This window comes from Octopus bimaculoides, chromosome 4, assembly GCF_001194135.2.
Source record: "Octopus bimaculoides isolate UCB-OBI-ISO-001 chromosome 4, ASM119413v2, whole genome shotgun sequence".
In the NCBI taxonomy this organism is placed as follows: domain Eukaryota; kingdom Metazoa; phylum Mollusca; class Cephalopoda; order Octopoda; family Octopodidae; genus Octopus; species Octopus bimaculoides.
In genome coordinates this window covers 86,867,430-86,873,134 of record NC_068984.1, presented here as the reverse complement: position 1 = coordinate 86,873,134, position 5,705 = coordinate 86,867,430, and the positions used below count along the sequence as shown (strand labels likewise).

General features: G+C 37.0%; 1 protein-coding gene across 2 annotated transcripts in view; it reads right to left on the bottom strand.

Annotated features, from left to right (window-relative positions):
• LOC106870220 (ribosomal protein S6 kinase 2 beta) overlaps positions 1-5,705 on the bottom strand; it is a 73,771-nt gene that overhangs the window by 45,500 nt on the left and 22,566 nt on the right. The window lies entirely within an intron of this gene.

Below are 5,705 nucleotides of genomic sequence, written 5' to 3'. Positions count from 1 at the left end.
TTTTTTTTTGGGGGGGGGGGGATCAATCACATCAACCCCAGTACTTGATTGGAATGTTTTATCAATCCAAAAAGATGAAAGCAAAGTCAAGCACAGTGGTGCCACTATTAATGTAATAGCAAAATATTTTTTTTAAAATTCACGATTGTATTTTTCAATTCTAACTATTGCACTGATTGAATGGTTTCAATATTGAAATCATATAAACATTAGTGTTCTTGAAATATGCATTTTAACCCATCAGCATTCAAATTACTCTGTCAAATGTAATGCTTATTTATTAACATTGTTTTAAATTAATCACGCATTATCCTATAGTTTCAAGGTTTTGAGAATGTCATCATCATCGTTTAACGTCCGCTTTCCATGCTAGCATGGGTTGGACGATTTGACTGAGGACTGGCGAATCATGATGGCTGCACCAGGCTCCAATCTGATCTGGCAGAGTTTCTACAGCTGGATTCCCTTCCTAATGCCAACCACTCCGAGAGTGTAGTTGGTGCTTTTACATGCCACCGGCACAAGGGCCAGTCTGGCGGTACTGGCAATAGCCACGCTCAAATGGTGTTTTTCTACGTGCCACCTGCACAGGAGTCAGTCCAGCGACACAGGCAACAACCTCACTCGAATAACTTTTCACGTGCCACCAGCATAAGTGCCAAGTAAGGCGACGCTGGTAACAATCATGCTCAAATGATGCTTTTTATGCGCCACCGGCACAGAAGCCAGACAGCTGCTCTGGCAGTGATCCTGCTCAGATGGTGCTGTTAGTGCTCCACTGGCACGGGTGCCAGTCATTGAATTTGGTTCGATTTCGATTTCACTTGCCTCAACAGATCTTCGCAAGCAGAGTTTTGCGTCCAAAGAAGGAAAGGTATGCATAAGTGGGCTGGCTACACCCCTGGTAAAGGCCATGGGTTATGGTCTCACTTGTCTTGCTGGGTGTTCTCATGCACAGCATAGTTCCAAAGGTCTCGGTCACTAGTCATTGCCTGACATTGTAGGGTAGGTATGGGAGGCTAGATCTGATCAGTTTGAACATAAAACAGGTAGAATATTTTGGTTTGAATGTGACTAGTTTAAATGCTAAAAGGTTAATGAATAAATTTCCTTAGAAGAATACTATAATGGAATGACATAACTAATTTTTTTTCTTTTTTTTTCATAATATACAGTTGCATAAGAATATTTCAAAAAGCTAATGGGGAATATAAATATTTGTTTGGTGAGATCTGACAAAATTTTCATTAACAATTTAGCTATTATTTAGCTTGAAGATCTATAATGAGATGTATTGCTGTCTTTTTATATAAGTACAGCACTGTCTAAATGTTCCTTTCATTTAAAGGATTGTTTGTGATTTGAGAGAAATGTGACTCCTGTATTTACAAAATCAAGCAACCATATAGAAGTTCACTTGACCTGTCAAAGTAGATTTTTTCTTCTTTTTTCTTTTTTCCTGTTTCTTATACTAATAGCTTTTATACTTTTAAAAATGTTAATTCTCACTATTTCTAGTTAAATTTGAAACATTAACTTCTAACTTTTTATTCTTCTGTTTCAAGGTGGTGTTCACAGATAAATAAACCTCAATAAATATAGGCCCTGGCATGGCTATGTGGCTAAGAAGCATGCTCTGCAACCACATGGTCTCAGGTTCAGTTCTACTGCATGCCACCTTGGGCAAGTGTCTTCTACTATAGCCCAAGGCCAACTAATGTCTGGCAAGTGAATTTGGTAGATGGAACTGTATGGAAGCCTATTATATATATACACGCACACACGTGTGTGCTTATGGTTTCCAACTGCCTAACAACTGGCAATGGTATGCTTAGGTCCCCATAACTTAGGAGTTCGGCAAAAGAGACTGACAGAATTAGTACCAGGATTAAAAGTAAGTACTAGAGTTGATCTGTTCTACTAAAAGAACCCTTGAAGGCAGTGCCCCTACAGGTCTACAATCCAATAACTGAAACAAGTAAAAAACAGATGAAAATAAAAGATAAATAAAGAATCTCAATAATAGATGAAACAATTCCATTAAATAAATCACAAAAGGTATATTTTGTAAATGTTATAAACAGAAAGACTCACAATAATTTCAAACACTGAGAAATATTCAGTTGTAGTGAATGAAATGTTAAGAAATCCTAAAGCCAAAGGATACAGAAAGAAATGTATTTAGAGTACAATCACAATGAATCATTACTCTTTACTCTTTTCTCTTTTACTCTTTTACTTGTTTCAGTCATTTGACTGTGGCCATGCTGGAGCACCACCTTTTAGTCGAGCTAATCGACCCCAGGACTTATTCTTTGGAAGCCTAGTACTTATTCTATCGGTCTCTTTAGCCGAACCGCTAAGTTACAGGGACATAAACACACCAGCATCGGTTGTCAAGCGATGGTGGGGGGACAAACAGAGACACACACACATACATATGTATGTATATACATATATACGACGGGCTTCTTTCAGTTTCCGTCTACCAAATCCACTCACAAGGCTTTGGTCGGCCCAAGGCTATAGTAGAAGACACTTGCCCAAGGTGTCACGCAGTGGGACCTTGGGCAAGTAAATCTTATATAAAAGCTCCATGCTAAATTTCCAACAAAGTTTAACTTATAATCTGTTTATAGGTGCAGGCATAGTTGTATGGTTAAAAAGTTCACTTTGCAACCATGTGGTTTTGGGTTCAGTCTCACTGCAAGGAACTTTGGGTTAGAGTTCTTCGACTATAATCCAGGTTAACCAATGCCTTGTGTGTGAATTTGGTCAATGTGTGTATGTGTGTGTCTGTATTTGCTCTCCACACACACATTAATGTTGTTTTGTTTACATCCCTGTAACTTAGCAGTTTGGCAAAAGGGACAAGAGAATAGGTACTGGACTTGCCAAGTACTGGAGTTGATCTGTTCGACTAAAAACCCTTTAGGGTGGTGCCTCAGCAAGGATGCAGTTCAAAGATAAAAGATATTCTTAGAGTTAACTCTTGTCACAAACATCAAACTGAAGTGTAATACTTTGCTCTGTAAGACAGTAGTAGAGCAGCTAGTTCTATCCTGTTTGAACTGATCAGCTAATGAATGAGCTGTGAAGCAAGTAAAATATTTACAGAGATTAAAGCATTATTTAATTAGCAGTGAGAGTCCGTTTTTCCATACCTGTATGGGTTGGACAGTTTGACTGGAGCTGGTAAGGCCAGGCTCCATTGTCTGTTCTGGAATGGTTTCTGCAGCTGTATGCCCTTCCTAATGCCAGCCACCTCATAGAGCGTATTGCGTTTTATGTGGTATCAGCACCAGTGCTTTTAATGTGGCACCAGCATGTTGAATTAAGTATGTTAAATGTTACTACTATTTTAGAATAATTTTTTTAAATAATCAAATTTCAATAAAAATCAATTAGAATGAAATGGTGAGAATCTTAACGTTAAATTAGTTGTCTCCATGTTTCTCCATTTATTTCCAATCCTAACATTATTTTTAACCCTTTAGCATTAAGATTATTCTGTCAAATGCAATGCTTACAAATTCACACTGTTTCGGATTAATCGTGCATTACCTTGATGCTTTGAGATTTTGATGATGTGTCTCTTTTTAGAATGACATTTTAGGGTAGGTGAGAGAGGCTGGATCTGGTAGAATATTTGGGCTGAATAAGGCTGAGTTTATGTGTCATACCTACCAAACTCATATTACTCAATATCCACTGACCAACTTTTTCTTATAAGCATCAACAAACTGAATAAATTTATTTCTTATTTTCAACATTCTTAAGACTTTCACTATGATTATATTTTGAACCAGTCAATTTTTTTTTTCTTCTTATATAAAATTGTAAATATGGTATGGTTTCTCATATGCAGTATAGTGAGTTTAAAACTTTGATCAACTGAAATTGTCCAAGCAGTTAGTAGATGAGCACTCCCTCTAGAGATGCTAAGAAGAAAAGAAAAAAACAAAAAAAACAAGCGAGATAATTTCAAAGCAATCAGCTGAAATATTTGGACAAAACTGAATTATTCAACTTGTAAGTGGACTAGTTTTTATAGTTCATAGATAAGTAGAATGCAAAATTCTATCAAAGCACAAAGTTTATGCATTGCTAAACTAAGGCAGTGTTAGGGTCGCAGAGAAAATCCTAAATTAGTATATAAAAAGAAAAATAATGGAACACAAGATAAATAACTGGGGTGAATTCAAATAAATAAACATAAATGAAGGATTTGTGCTCAAGCACACCTAATGATATTCATTCAAAATGAAAGCGTATGATTGGTATTCAACACCCAGAAGAAAATCTTAAAATTAGCCCAGGAAGGAAGTAAGTAGTATTTTGTAACCAGGAAGGAAACATCTTTTCCTCAAGATGATTTAAAAAACCTGGCAACATTTAATATAGTGAAGATGCAGCAATTACATCATGCCATGAAAGAATTTTAGAGTAATACAAGACATTAGATAAAGTATTTTATCTTCTGACTGACAAAGTGATTCACACAAGACTGCATGCTTCATATAGTTCAAGATGACACTGGACATGCATAAAGAAGCAAATAAAGATGTCATCCAGCCACTTTCTGCATTACAACACTTAAAACTCATGTGACATTGTTTATAAAATTTTTACTGAGTGACATATTTATTTTATTTCTCATATATCCACCAGTTCCTTTCTTTATAAAAACAAAAAAATACATCTGTGAAATATTCTAGAACACTAATAAAAATGCACATATTAGCAGCAAAGAACTGACTACACATATATCATAAATATAAAGTCCAAATTACAAGATGATTAAGCACAGATACTAAAGCACAGTCACACACATTATACATACATACATACATACATATATATATATATCATCATCATCATCGTTTAACGTCCGCTTTCCATGCTAGCATGGGTTGGACGATTTGACTGAGGACTGGTGAAACCGGATGGCAACACCAGGCTCCAGTCTGATTTGGCAGAGTTTCTACAGCTGGATGCCCTTCCTAACGCCAACCACTCAGAGAGTGTAGTGGGTGCTTTTACGTGTCACCCGCACGAAAACGGCCACGCTCGAAATGGTGTCTTTTATGTGCCACCCGCACAAGCCAGTCCAGGGGCACTGGCAATGATCTCGCTATATATATATATATATATGCATGCACAAATATACACATATTCATATACGCCATGGACTCACCAGTAGTCAGACAACATATGAGGGTTCGACAATTTCTTGCTGAACAATCACACAGATGATTTGTGATCAAATATCTGTCTTTTCATAAGCTCACTTTCTCCATCATATTGACATTGCATGTACAGGTGCACAACATGCCACATGTCAAACAACAAAAGGATTGCAGAGCAACATGAAATGTTTTGCTGAAGAGCACAACGCAATGCCTGGTCTGGGAATCAAAACTACAATCTCACAATCGTGAGAACAACAGGCAAATCACTAAGCTATGTGCCATCATACTCATATCTATATACATATATATATATAGATAGATACATATATACTCTCTTTTACTCGTTTTCGTCATTTGAGTGTGGCCATGCGGAGCAATGCCTTTATTCGAGCAAATTGACCCCAGGATATATTCTTTGGAAGCCTAGTACTTATTCTATCGGTCTCTTATGCCGAACCGCTAAGTTACAGGGACATAAACACACCACTACCAGTTGCCAAGCAATGTTGGGTG